This window comes from Sceloporus undulatus, chromosome 3 (genome assembly GCF_019175285.1).
Source record: "Sceloporus undulatus isolate JIND9_A2432 ecotype Alabama chromosome 3, SceUnd_v1.1, whole genome shotgun sequence".
Taxonomy (NCBI): domain Eukaryota; kingdom Metazoa; phylum Chordata; class Lepidosauria; order Squamata; family Phrynosomatidae; genus Sceloporus; species Sceloporus undulatus.
In genome coordinates, this window is record NC_056524.1 from 233,830,240 (window position 1) to 233,845,268 (window position 15,029).

Sequence of the window (15,029 nt, forward strand, 5' to 3'; positions counted from 1 at the left end):
CATCATAGCAAGCTTTATTTATATACCGCCCTTCTACAAATCAGGGCGGTGTTACAACATTTCACAAATACAGCACAATACGTACAATAACACACACTATAAATATACATTCAATTAAATAACAATAAAACAACTCCAGCCAGCTTGCCATGCTGACGAAGAGAGAGGGATTTTGGATTTTCATTGAGGTAAAAGTGCCCCCGATTAAGGCCAATACAAGGTTTTTTTAATCTGCCTGATGAGTGTTAATACAAATTATTACTTTCTTTCCTAATTAAATGTTATTATTAATTGGTACTTACACCTTTTTTCCATAGTAAGTATAAAGAACCATATGTATTGTTTCCAGGTCATTTCCCATTTCTGAATTGGGAGAACTTGGGCCTGTACAGACAGGCCAAAATAAAGCTGCTTCAGACTTTGGAGGTATGCTGTTTAAATGATGCATGCGTCCTACGAGGCCAAAAGCCATGCCAAAAGCCATGCTCCAGTCTTAAGGACTGGACCACAGCTTCTGGCCTCTTAGAATGCATGCATCATTTAAACAACATATTTCCAAATGGACCCGAAGCAACTTTATTTTGCCTGTCTGTATGCCCTTGAGTCCATACAGATAGGCCAAAATAAAGCTGCTTCAGATCATTGGAGTGACGAGTGTGTCATTTAAACAGCTACCTCCAAAGTGACCTGAAGCAGCTTTATTTTGGCCTGTCTTGGGTCCTTAGATTTGCTTAGTTTCAATGGTTGCTGTTTCATATCTTTTCAGACCAATTCTTTAATGAACCTAAAAGAATGAGGTGTTTCACAGCTCTTGAATGTGCTGTGAAATGCCACTAAACAATATTAGGTGTTTGGAACCCATTTGTCTAAAAATAAGGCCCTGACACTTAGTATTTTTCCCCTTCCATCAAGTATAGGAAAAAGACAGGGGGAGGGGAAATTTGACTCTAACAAATGAAATCCTGTTGCTTAAGGATCTGCTTATATGTTTCCTTTATTGCTTAAACTGACAATTCATTTTACTACACTTCCTAAATATGTATACGTTGCATACTTTGCTATTACATCCTCTTGATAAGATAAGCATTTTGTAGTCTGAATTTTTCCTGACTTCCCTTTCCAGTATTAAATTTTATTTTACCGTATACGTACCTGGCATTTTTAGTACACATTCAAAGCAGTAGTTCTTGCTATCCGCTAGGATTTGGTTCCCGGACCTGTGGGTACTCAAACGTTTTTATAAACAGTGGTGTCGTAAATAAAGTGTCTCTTACTTAAAATGCAAAATCAAGCTTTGCTTTTTAGAATTAAAAAAACCAAACATTTTCAAGCCATGGATAGTTGATTCCATGGATTCAGGTTTGTGGATATAGAGGGCTGACTATAAACAGAATGAGCATGTGTCTGTCTCCACCATGAAAAGCCATAAAAATAGACACTTGAGACTGGCCAGGGTAAAAGGGCAGTAAGAATTGCACCTTAATGTTTAATTGAATCTATCTTGTACCTGTGCTACCATGCTCGCTCACTAGTTAACAGACTTACTTACCATTCCTAACCGCAAAGGAAGCAGCAATCAGACCCTGGAATATTTATTTCTCCAAAGGACTTTAAACAGGTCCCTATATTAGTTCCCCCTGCAGGACTCTAGACCAGTATGGCCAACTTCCAGAGGTGGCAGTCAGGCCTCTCTGTGGGCACATGTGCCGTCACCCCAGCACAAAGTTTGCCAGTTAGTTACTAGAAAGCGAGAGGGACATAGCACTTTACAATAAATAAGTGGGTTTTGGGTTGCAGTTTGGGCACTCGGCCTCTAAAAGGCTCACCCTCACTGCTCTAGACTCTCCAGGACATTAAAACAGAAACAGAAAGAGCTGCCATCTGATGAGGGTGCAGGAGAGGAGAGTAAGCATGAAGGAGCAATTCCAGACAGATTGGAGAGGAAAAAGACCAGCAAGAAAGAAAAAGAAAAAAGCCTGGTTGGAAGGGAGGAGGTAAGCAGAGCTTGCCATGTTTACTTTAATAAAAGCAATGTTGTGTTTTTTAAGTTAACATTATTCCTATGTTGAAACAGTATTGCCCAACACGATTTCTCTAAGTAAAATAGGTAGATGAAAGGGGAGTATTTTCCTATGTTTTTTTCTTACTGTTACTGTACTTATTCCTTAAAAATATCCCCACCATGCATGAATACCTAACTTTTTGCCATCTGACCTGGTGAATTGATGGGATACCCCACCATCAACTTACTTATGGTACATATAATGCTCCACTCCCTTTTTAAAAATCGGAAATAATGCAGAGAGTCTTAACAGCTGGAATACCTATCAGCAATTTAAAATCTTCAGTTTTTCAAGGCATTATTTTCAGTTGGCCATTCCTCCATCTACCCTTCCCAGTGGCAAAGCATTTCCTGAGTCCTCCAGGCAGAAGGGACTGTGGTTGCTGCTTCAGCGGACATACCTGTTTCAGCTTTGGCATTATTACTCTTTGTCATTCTCTTCTGTTGCTCGACTGTTGCCTTCTTTTCTTCTTCCTGCTTTTGGCTTACAGATATTGCTCTGTATATTGCTCTGAATTCCTGTAGTTTAGTGTCCATCGTCTCTGATGTTTACTCATCTTTTTTGCTTTTCATATTGCCATAACTTCTGGGTATTTCTGCCACTCAGACACTAAAACAGTACTGATTTAAATGTGTTAGGACTAATATTAATCTCGACATTGGTTGCAGTTGGCTGAAATGTTGGTTCCTATGATATTTTTTCTCATTGTTCCTCACTTGCTCTACCTTAATCACAGGAGCGGAAAAGGAATAGATCAAATATCTTTGACCATATTTAAAGGAAGGACCGCAATGAGTGTTGTTTATTTTTTTTCCCTAAGACCTTGAGTTCCACTGGAGGATTTTTTGTGGGTATTCATGATGTGATGATGCTGTTAACTAGTTGATAGCAGACAGATAGAAGAATCAACCACTCTGATATATGATAATTTATGTAAGCTAAAAATAAAGTTTGAGTCATCAGTAATATAGCAAACTGCTTTTGATATTAGATAGTATACGAGTGACAAATTGACAGTCATTACTGTGGAGTTTTGCTAGCGCTCAGCTTAGGATGAACAGAAGATATATTGCACTCTGCTGCTGAACCATTAGCCACACAACAATAGGCCATGTACACTGGCTTGCAGAGTGTTCACACACTTAGACTTTTTCACTCTTTGTTTTGCTACAAAAACAGTGTACAAAAATACACTGTATTTACAAAATACATTGTAGAATTTTACAGTATGGTGTAAAATGTTTTTATTGTGACACAAAAGTTAAGTAACAAAAAGCAAGCTGGCATGGTTGGTTGCATCTGTACAGCACTAAATATTATTTCTCTCCTCTGCAAGATCTATACCTTTTAGCTCATTTATTAGGAGTGAAACTTCCAACCTTCTAGCTTCCACTTCAGCTTATTTCATTTGAAGAGTCTGGGTCTCCCACTGTCCAGTGAAAGCACAGTAACAATTTTACTGCTTGACCCTTTTGTTGATACCCACTTTTTTACTTCTCTCTTGGCCTGTTACAGCGGCCAAAATAACGCTGCTTCGGGTCTCTTTGGAGGTATGCTATTTAAATGATGCATGGTGTCTAGAGTCCGGAGGTCGCGCCAAAGCCACACTCCATTCCTAAGCACTGGAGTGCAGTTTTGGTGCAGCTTCCGGATTCTTAGGATGCATGCATCATTTAAATAGCATACCTCCAAAGAGTCCCAAAGCAGCTTTATTTTGGCAGTCTGTAACAGGTCTTTGAGAGTTAGAAGAGCCACCAAGTACATTTCCCATAGAAACTAGCTTTTTTTCTTCCCTGGGCTGACCTTTTGAACTTCCCAAGCAGAACAGACTCTCAATAGAAGACAATCATTTTCAGCTAAGAATAAAAAACACAGTGGTTGAACAATTTAATTGTGATGAGGTTAACGAGAATGTGAAAACTGCACAAAACCATTGCCTACTGAGGTTTGTGGGTTTTATTTCTTTGCATTCTGTATCCTGAAAAATTGTAGCATTACTGTATCTTTTAAGTGCTCCCTCGGGTTACGAAATTAATTCGTTCCGCCGCCGCTTTTCGTAACCGAAAAGCATTCGCAAGCCGAAATGCCATAGGCGCTAATGGGGAAAAGCCGCGATTTCGTGCGAAAAAGCCGAAAAAAGCACCAAAAATTTTTCGTAACCCGAAAAAAACTTCGTAACCCGGAACAATTATTTCCTATGGGATTTTTTCGTATCCCGGAAATTTCGTAACTGGGTATTTCGTATCCCGGGGTACCACTGTATCTTCTTGTGTATATGTGACCTCATTTGGCATAAAACTGTTGAAACAATTTATCTAACAGTGCTCGTGTGTGTGAGAGAGAGAGGAGGGAGCTTCTAAAAAAGATACAGTGGTACCCCGGGCTCGATGTATGCGTTACGAAATTTCCGGATATGAAAAAAATAGATAGGAAAAAACTGTTCCGGGATACGAAGGTTTTTTTCGGGTTACGAATGTTTTTTTCGGCACGAAATCAAACCGCAAAGCGCGGCTAGCGGCTTTCCAGCGCTAGCCGCTAGCCTTTTCGGGTTGCGAAATTACTGGGTTACGAACGGGGCCGCGGAACGAATTAATTTCGTAACCCAGGGACTACTGTATGTGACAATCGTTCCCATGTATCACTCTCAAAGAATTCCATGATTAGTTTTAACTTTAGTGTTAAATTATGAGAATGATCTTGTTTTTGCGGGGACCATGCATAAAACAGTGTACAATGTCTTTATGGAGGGAAAAATTTATGACTACCAAGTTGGTGGAGGAGAGTTAATTGGTTGTGACCTGAAAACCCAAATTGTGCTATTTCATATGATTGAGATAAATTCAATTTGTTTTATCTTATGTTAGAATGAGTGAGCAACATTCCCATCTCCGGCTGCTGAAATAGCAGCAAGAAATCGAATTCAGTATGAAATGGAGTATACTGAAGGTATCAACCAGAGAATGAGAGTTCCAGAAAAACTAAAGTCGCACCGCCAAATGCTGACCTTGAACAGACTGCTCTGGGGAGGCCTTCCAAATGCCAGTGTAACAATGCAAGTGCCAGAGCGGTTGTTGTGGCAGGTATGTTTTAATTGAAATGGTAAAAAGCAGCCATCAGTCTCTACATCTGTTTTATATATGGTGTGCTCTAAAAAAATGACCTGTTGAAATGATCTCTCTACTCTGGTATTATGTAAAGAATCTTAACATGTAGCAGTTTGAGTATTACATTGTGAGTGAGAAACTTGGGTTGAAATCCCCCACTCAGTCATCAAACCTGCTAGACTTTTGGCTAATTGCCACTTGAAACCCATCTATTATACAGTTGTTCTGAGGATAAAGCAGGAAGGAAGAGTCATGTAAGGAAGGATAAATAACTGAAACGAGTAACAGCATGAGAATGAATAGCCACTACTTACCTGTGGAAATCCCTCCCAAGCACTTTGTTTGACCTTCCTCTTGCAACATTCAAACAAACCTTTAAAAAACTTTTTTTAGTCTCAAATCCTTTTGTTGACTTCACAGTATATATTTTACTGTCCCATAATCTATAGCATCAGGTTTGTTTTATTTTAAGTGTGTTTAAAGGCTTTCTGTAGAAGATACGATGTAAGTGTGTGTGTTGTGGATGTGCTTTCAAATTGATGACGTACAGCAACCCCATATTTCATGGGTTTTCTTAGGCAAGGGTACACAGAGGTGTTTTTAAAGGTAAAGGTAGTCCCTTGACATGAAGTCCAGTCATAACTGACTGTAGGGGGCAGTGCTTATCTTGATTTCTAAGCATTGTCTGGGGACTGCTTTGTGATCATGTGGCCGCATGACTGCACTGAAACATGTTACCTTCCCACCGAAGTGGTACCTATCTGCTTGTATTTGTTGCTTTCGAAATGCTATGTGGCAGAAGCTGGAACTACAGTAGTGACAGGGCTCATTCTCATGCAGCACATGGGCCTTGAACTGCCAACTTCCAGTCTTCCGATCATCAGAATTGGCATTTTAACCACTAAGCCACTGCATCCTAGAGGTGTTTTTAACCAGTTCTTTATAAGTACATGTTACAAAACAACCTAAAACAGAATTAACTGTCAAAGTGTTTAGGTTGTTAGATTGTGTAGGCTTCACCCATCCTTCCAACAAAACTAGAAGAGACTAAAATCATTTTGAGGTTTTTAAAGGCATTTTTTTCTGCATAAAACAAAAGAGATGTTTTGTGGGAGAAATGACCCCCACACATACTTCTGGAAGTACAACTTTCCGTGGGTTCTTTCCACTTTAGATATAAGTAATCTAGGTCTGAGGGCCACAATATCACCTTTGGGTACATGTATCCCAAGAGTTATATGAATCCTAATTTAAATTGTGTGAGTAGTGCAAGTAGTCCTGGGAATAAATTGATAGAAAGATAAGAAATACAAGAAATAACAAATACACTCTTCGTGGGGGAACAAGGGGGAGGGACAAATGGCAGTGCATGCCTACACACAGCCTTATGCGTGTGACATTATTTTCAATAGACTTGAATATTGCAAGTCACCATTTTCGCGAGGGGGGGGGGTCCAGAAACAAATCCCTGCGAATTGGGAGGGGGTGCTGTAATCTCATTAAATACTTTATGGTATTTGAATGCCTGAAGTATATTCTTTCAATTTCCTTTATTATATTACTTTGCTATATTTCATAGAGCAGTGGTGGGTAAAGTGTAGCTTTCCCAGTGTTCTTGGACTGTAGCTTCCATTGGTCCTAGCTAGTAGAGTCAGTGATGAAACTTGCTGACAGTGATAGTCAAACAACATCTGAGGGGGTCACCACTTTATCCACTTCAGCATAGAGGTTTGTGCAGCATAAACTGATACATACACACAGTGTTTTGCTTGGTTGTCAGAATTCTAGCTCCAACAGCAGGGAAAATGTTATCAGTTCATAAGGCGCCTGCTTGTATGTATATTTGGTAATCACTATCCAGAACAGTGGAAGAGTTTTTAAACTTGGTTTTATCCAAGTATGGGTAGTTACTCATCAGATGCTTGAAAATATAAGGTAGTTGTTAGCTGCCTATGTGCATTAAATTGCTCATATGTGAATACATTGTACACTGTGGGAAACGAGGTATTGTTTTGCTGAAGTTGTGAGGAGGAGCAAGTGCTGCGGTGAGTGGGATTTCATACTGAATTCTGACTCAACTGTTAAGAAATGGGAGAGTGACGTAACTAGATCAAAATAACTGAAATTTAATAGGAAGTGGCCAGAAAAAAATAGCACATGTTCTTGCTCCTGTGTAGTGTGGGATTGAAATGCTTAATGGCAATGGGCAGAGGAAAATCTCAACCGAAAAACATTTCACATGGTTTTTGGTGCTTTTCGGCGCTTTTTCGCACGAAATCGCGGCTTTCGCTATTAGCGCCTATGGCTTTTTCGGCTTACGAAGGATTTCGGGTTACGAACGCGGCGGCGGAACGAATTAAATTCGTAACCCGGGGTACCACTGTACAATAACACACACTATAAAATATACATTCAATTAAAATAACAATAAAACAACTCCAGCCAGCTTGCCATGCTGACGAAGAGAAGAGGGAATTTTGGAATTTTCATTGAGGTAAAAAGTGCCCCCGATTAAGGCCAATACAAGTTTTTTTTAATCTGCCTGGATGAGTGTTAATACAAATTATTACTTTCTTTCCTAATTAAAATGTTATTTATTAATTAGTACTTACACCTTTTTTCCATAGTCAAGTATAAAGAACCATATGTATGGTTCTCAGGTCATTTCCCATTTCTGAATTGGGAGACTTTGGGCCTGTACAGACAGGCCAAAATAAAGCTGCTTCAGGACACTTTGGAGGTATGCTGTTTAAATGATGCATGCGTCCTACGAGGCCAAAAGCCATGCCAAAGCCATGCTCCAGTCTTAAGGACTGGACCACAGCTTCTGGCCTCTTAGAATGCATGCATCATTTAAACAACATATTTCCAAAGTGACCCGAAGCAACTTTATTTTGCCTGTCTGTATGGGCCCTTTGAGTCCATACAGATAGGCCAAAATAAAGCTGCTTCAGATCACTTGGAGGTGACGAGTGTGTCATTTAAACAGCATACCTCCAAAGTGACCTGAAGCAGCTTTATTTTGGCCTGTCTTGGGTCCTTAGATTTGCTTAGTTTCAACATGGTTGCTGTTTCATATCTTTTCAGACCATATTCTTTAATGAACCTAACCGAATGTGCTGTGAAATGCCACTAAACAATATTAGGTGTCTGGTAACCCATTTGTCTAAAAATAAGGCCCTGACAACTTAAGTATTTTCCCCTTCCATCAAGTACAGTATTAGGAAAAGACAGGGGGAGGGGAAATTTGACTCGTAACAAATGAAATCCTGTTGCTTAAGAATCTGCTTATATGTTTCCTTTATTTGCTTAAACTGACATTTCATTTTACTACACTTCCTAAATATGTATACGTTGCATACATTTGCTATATACACTCCTCTTGATAAGATAAGCATTTTGCTAGTCTGAAATATTTTCCTGACTTCCCTTTCCAGTATTAAAATTTTATTTTTACCGTATACGTACCTGGCATTTTTTTAAGTACACATTCAAAGCAGTTTACAACAGAAGAGAGTACAGTGAGTTCTTGCTATCCGCTAGGATTTGGTTCCAGGACCCCATGGAAACCAAAATCTGTGGGTACTCAAACGGTTTTATAAACAGTGGTGTCGTAAATAAAGTGTCTCTTACTTAAAATGGCAAAATCAAGCTTTGCTTTTTAGAATTAAAAAAACCCAAACATTTTCAAGCCATGGATAGTTGATTCCATGGATTCAGAGTTTGTGGATATAGAGGGCTGACTATATAACAGAATGAGCATGTGTCTGTCTCCACCATGAAAAGACCATGAAAAATAGACACTTGAGACTAGGCCAGGGTAAAAGGGCAGTAAGAATTACACCTTAATGTTAAATTGAAATCTATCTTGTAACCTGTGCTACCATGCTCGCTCACTAGTTAACAGACTTACTTAACCATTCCTAACCAGCAATGAGGAAGCAGCAATCAGACCATGGAATATTTATTTCTCCAAAGGACCTTTAAACAGGTCCATATATTAGTTCCCCCTGCAGGACTCTAGACCAGTGATGGCAAACTTCCAGAGGTGGCAGTCAGAGCCCTCTCTGTGGGCACATGTGCCGTCACCCCAGCACAAAGTTTGCCAGTTAGTTACTAGAAAGCGAGAGGGACATAGCACTTTACAATAAATAAGTGGGTTTTGGGTTGCAGTTTGGGCACTCGGCCTCTAAAAGGCTCACCATCACTGCTCTAGACTCTCAGGACAGTTAAAACAGAAACAGAAAGAGCTGCCATCTGATGAGGGTGCAGGAGAGGAGAGTAAGCATGAAGGAGCAAATTCCAGACAGATTAGGAGAGGAAAAAGACCAACAAGAAAGAAAAAGAAAAAGCATGGTTGGGGAAGGGAGAGTAGTAAGCAGAGCTTGCAATGTTACTTTAATAAAAGCAATGTTGTTGTTTTTTAAAGTTAACATTATTTCCTATGTTGAAAACAGTATTGCCCAACAAGATTTCTCTAAGTAAAATAGGTAGATGAAAGGGGAGTATTTTCCTATGTTTTTTTCTTACTGTTACTGTACTTATTCCTTAAAAATATCCCCACCATGCATGAATACCTAACTTTTTGCCATCTGACCTGGTGAATTGATGGGATACCCCACCATCAACTTACTTATGTGTACATATAATGCTCCACTCCCTTTTTAAAAATTGGAAATAATGCAGAGAGTCTTAACAGCTGGAATACCCATCAGCAATTTAAAATCTTCAGTTTTTCAAGGCATTATTTTCAGTTTGGCCATTCCTCCATCCTTACCTCTCCCAGTGGCAATGCATTTCCTGAGTCCTCCAGGCAGAAGGCTGACTGGTTGCTGCTTTCAGCAGGACATACCTGTTTCAGCTTTGGCATTATTACTCTTTGTCATTCTCTTCTGTTGCTCGACTGTTGCCTTCTTTTCTTCTTCCTTGCTTTTGGCTTACAGATATTGCTCTGTATATTGCTCTGAATTCCTGTAGTTTAGTGTCCATCGTCTCTGATGTATTACTCATCTTTTTTGCTTTTCTATATTGCCATAACTTCTGGGTATTTCTGCCACTCAGACACTAAAACAGTACTGATTTAAATGTGTTAGGACTAATATTAATCTCAGACATTGGTTGCAGTTGGCTGGAAATGTTGAGTTCCTATGATTATTTTTTTCTCATTGTTCCTCACTTGCTCTACCTTAATCACAGGAGCGGAAAAGGAATAGATCAAATATCTTTGACCATATTTAAAGAAAGGACCTGCAATGAGTGTTGTTTAGTTTTTTCCCTAAGACCTTGAGTTCCACATGGAGGATTTTTTGTGGGTATTCATGATGTGATGATGCTGTATAACTAGTTGATAGCAGACAGATAGAAGATACACCACTCTGATATATGATTAATTTATGCTAAGCTAAAAATAAAGTTTGAGTCATCAGTAATATAGCAAACTGCTTTTGATATATAGATAGTATACGAGTGACAAATTGACAGTCATTACTGTGGAGTTTTGCTAGCGCTCAGCTTAGGGATGAACAGAAGATATATTGCACTCTGCTGCTGAACCATTAGCCACACAACAATAGGCCATGTACACTGGCTTGCAGAAGTGTTCACACACTTAGACTTTTTCACTCTTTGTTTTGCTACAAAAACAGTGTACAAAAATACACTGTATTTACAAAATACAGTGTAGAAAATTTTACAGTATGGTGTAAAATGTTTTTATTGTGACACAAAAGTTAAGTAAACAAAAGCAAGCTGGCATTGGTTGGTTGCATCTGTACAGCACTAATATATTATTTCTCTCCCTCTGCAAGATCTAATACCTTTTAGCTCATTTATTAGGAGTGAAACTTCCAACCCTTCTAGCTTCCCCTTCAGCTTATTTCATTTGAAGAGTCTGGGTCCTCCACTGTCCAGTGAAAGCACAGTAACAATTTTACCTGCTTGACCATTTTGTTGATACACACTTTTTTACTCTCTCTTTGGCCTGTTACAGACGGCCAAAATAACGCTGCTTCGGGTCTCTTTGGAGGTATGCTATTTAAATGATGCATGGGTCCTAAGAGTCCGGAGGTCACGCCAAAGCCACACTCCATTCATAAGCACCGGAGTGCAGCTTTTGGTGCAGCTTCCGGATTCTTAGGATGCATGCATCATTTAAATAGCATACCTCCACCTCCAAAGAGTCCCAAAGCAGCTTTATTTTGGCAGTCTGTAACAGGTCTTTGAGAGTTAGAAGAGCCACCAAGTACATTTCCCATAGAAACTAGCTTTTTTTCTTCCCTGGGCTGACCTTTTGAACTTCCCAAGCAGAACAGACTCTCAATAGAAGACAATCACTTTTCAGCTAAGAATAAAACACACGTGGTTGAACAATTTAATTGTGATGAGGTTAACGAGAATGTGAAACTGCACAAAACCATTGCCTACTGAGGTTTGTGGGTTTTATTTTCTTTGCATTCTGTATCCTGAAAAATTGTAGCATTACTGTATCTTTTAAGTGCTCCCTCGGGTTACGAAATTAATTCGTTCCGCCGCCGCTTTCGTAACCGAAAAGCATTCGCAAGCCGAAATGCCATAGGCGCTAATGGGGAAAAGCCGCGATTTCGTGCGAAAAAGCCGAAAAAAGCACCAAAAATTTTTTCGTAACCCGAAAAAAACTTCGTAACCCGGAACAATTATTTCCTATGGGATTTTTTCGTATCCCGGAAATTTCGTAACTGGGTATTTCGTATCCCGGGGTACCACTGTATCTTCTTGTGTATATGTGACCTCATTTGGCATAAAACTGTTGAAACAATTTATCTAACAGTGCTCTGTGTGTGAGAGAGAGAGGAGGGAGCTTCTAAAAAAGATACAGTGGTACCCCGGGATCGATTGATGCGTTACGAAATTTCCGGATATGAAAAAAATAGATAGGAAAAAACTGTTCCGGGATACGAAGGTTTTTTTCGGGTTACGAATGTTTTTTTCGGCACGAAATTCAAACCGCAAAGCGCGGCTAGCGGCTTTCCAGCGCTAGCCGCTAGCCTTTTCGGGTTGCGAAATTACTGGGTTACGAACGGGCCGCGGAACGAATTAATTTCGTAACCCAGGGACTACTGTATGTGACAATCGTTCCCATGTATCACTCTCAAAGAATTCCATGATTAGTTTTAACTTTAGTGTTAAATTATGAGAATGATCTTGTTTTATGCGGGGACCATGCATAAAACAGTGTACAATGTCTTTATGGAGGGAAAAATTTATGACTACCAAGTTGGTGGAGGAGAGTTAATTGGTTGTGACCTGAAAACCCAAATTGTGCTATTTCATATGATTGAGATAAATTCAATTTTGTTTTATCTTATGTTAGAATGAGTGCGCAACATTCCCATCTCCGGCTGCTGAAATAGCAGCAAGAAATCGAATTCAGTATGAAATGGAGTATACTGAAGGTATCAACCAGAGAATGAGAGTTCCAGAAAAACTAAAGTGCACCGCCAAATGCTGACCTTGAACAGACTGCTCTGGGGAGGCCTTCCAAATGCCAGTGTAACAATGCAAGTGCCAGAGCGGTTGTTGTGGCAGGTTGTTTTAATTGAAATGGTAAAAAGCAGCCATCAGTCTCTACATCTGTTTTTATATATGGTGTGCTCTAAAAAAATGACCTGTTGAAATGATCTCTCTACTCTGGTATTATGTAAAGAATCTTAACATGTAGCAGTTTGAGTATTACATTGTGAGTGAGAAACTTGGGTTGAAATCCCCCACTCAGTCATCAAACCTGCTAGACTTTTGGCTAATTGCCCACTTGAAACCCAATCTATTTATACAGTTGTTCTGAGGATAAAGCAGGAAGGAAGAGTCATGTAAGGAAGGATAAATAAACTGAAACGAGTAACAGCATGAGAATGAATAGCCACTACTTACCTGTGGAAATCCCTCCCAAGCACTTTGTTTGACCTTCCTCTTGCAACATCAAACAAACCTTTAAAAACTTTTTTTAGTCTCAAATCCTTTTGTTGACTTCACAGTATATATTTTACCTGTCCCAATAATCTATAGCATCAGGTTTTGTTTTATTTTAAGTTGTGTTTTAAAGGCTTTCTGTAGAAGATACGATGTAAGTGTGTGTGTTGTGGATGTGCTTTCAAATTGATGACGTACAGCAACCCCATATTTCATGGGTTTTCTTAGGCAAGGGTACACAGAGGTGTTTTTAAAGGTAAAGGTAGTCCCTTGACATGAATGTCCAGTCATAACTGACTGTGGGGGCAGTGCTTATCTTGATTTCTAAGCATTGTCTGGGGACTGCTTTGTGATCATGTGGCCCGCATGACTGCACTGACAACATGTTACCTTCCCACCGCGGAAGTGGTACCTATCTGCTTGTATTTGCTTGCTTTCGAAATGCTATGTGGCAGAAGCTGGAACTACAGTAGTGACAGGGCTCATTCCCTCATGCAGCACATGGGCCTTGAACTGCCAACCTTCCAGTCTTCCGATCATCAGAATTGGCATTTTAACCACTAAGCCACTGCATCCTAGAGGTGTTTTTAACCAGTTCCTTTATAAGTACATGTTACAAAACAACCTAAAACAGAATTAACTGTCAAAGTGTTTAGGTTGTTAGATTGTGTAGGCTTCACCCATTCCTTCCAACAAAACTAGAAGAGACTTAAAATCATTTTGAGGTTTTTTAAAGGCATTTTTTTCTGCATAAAACAAAAGAGATGTTTTGTGGGAGAAATGACCCCCACACATACTTCTGGAAGTACAACTTTCCGTGGGTTCTTTCCACTTTAGATATAAGTATCTAGGTCTGAGGGCCACACATATCACCTTTGGGTACATGTATCCCAAGAGTTATATGAATCCTAATTTAAATTGTCCAGTGAGTAGTGCAAGTAGTCCTGGGATAAATTGATAGAAAGATAAGAAATACAAGAAATAACAAATACACTCTTCGTGGGGGAACAAGTGGGGAGGGACAAATGGCAGTGCATGCCTACACACCAGCCTTATGCGTGTGACATTATTTTCAAAGACTTGAATATTGCAAGTCACCACTTTTCGCGGAGGGGGGGGGGTCCAGAAACAAATCCCTGCGAATTGGGAGGGGGTGCTGTAATCTCATTAAATACTTTATGGTATTTGAATGCCTGAAGTATATTCTTTCAATTTCCTTTATTATATTACTTTGCTATATTTCATAGAGCAGTGGTGGGTAAAGTGTAGCTTTCCCAGTGTTCTTGGACTGTAGCTTCCATTGGTCCTAGCTAGTAGAGTCAGTGATGAAACTTGCTGACAGTGATAGTCAAACAACATCTGGGGGGTCACCACTTTATCCACTTCAGCATAGAGGTTTGTGCAGCATTAAACTGATACATACACACAGTGTTTTGCTGGTTGTCAGAATTCTAGGCTCCAACAGCAGGGAAAATGTTATCAGTTCATAAGGCGCCTGCTTGTATGTATATTTGGTAATCACTATCCAGAACAGTGGAAGAGTTTTTAAACTTGGTTTTATCCAAGTATGGGTAGTTACTCATCAGACTGCTTGAAAATATAAGGTAGTGTGTTAGCTGCCTATGTGCATTAAATTGCTCATATGTGAATACATTGTACACTGTGGGAAAACGAGGTATTTGTTTTGCTGAAGTTGTGAGGAGGAGCAAGTGCTGCGGTGAGTGGGATTTCATACTGAATTCTGACTCAACTGTTAAGAAATGTGGAGAGTGACGTAACTAGATCAAAATAACTGAAATTTAATAGGAAGTGGCCAGAAAAAAATAAGCCACTGTTCTTGCTCCTGTGTAGTGTGGGATTGAAATGCTTAATGGCAATGGGCAGAGGAAAATCATCACCTGAAAACATTTTCACATGG

At 39.6% G+C, this 15,029-nt stretch overlaps 1 protein-coding gene across 3 annotated transcripts in view; it reads left to right on the forward strand.

Annotated features, from left to right (window-relative positions):
- Nucleotides 1-15,029, forward strand: part of MFF (mitochondrial fission factor) — a 43,942-nt gene that overhangs the window by 3,328 nt on the left and 25,585 nt on the right. The window lies entirely within an intron of this gene.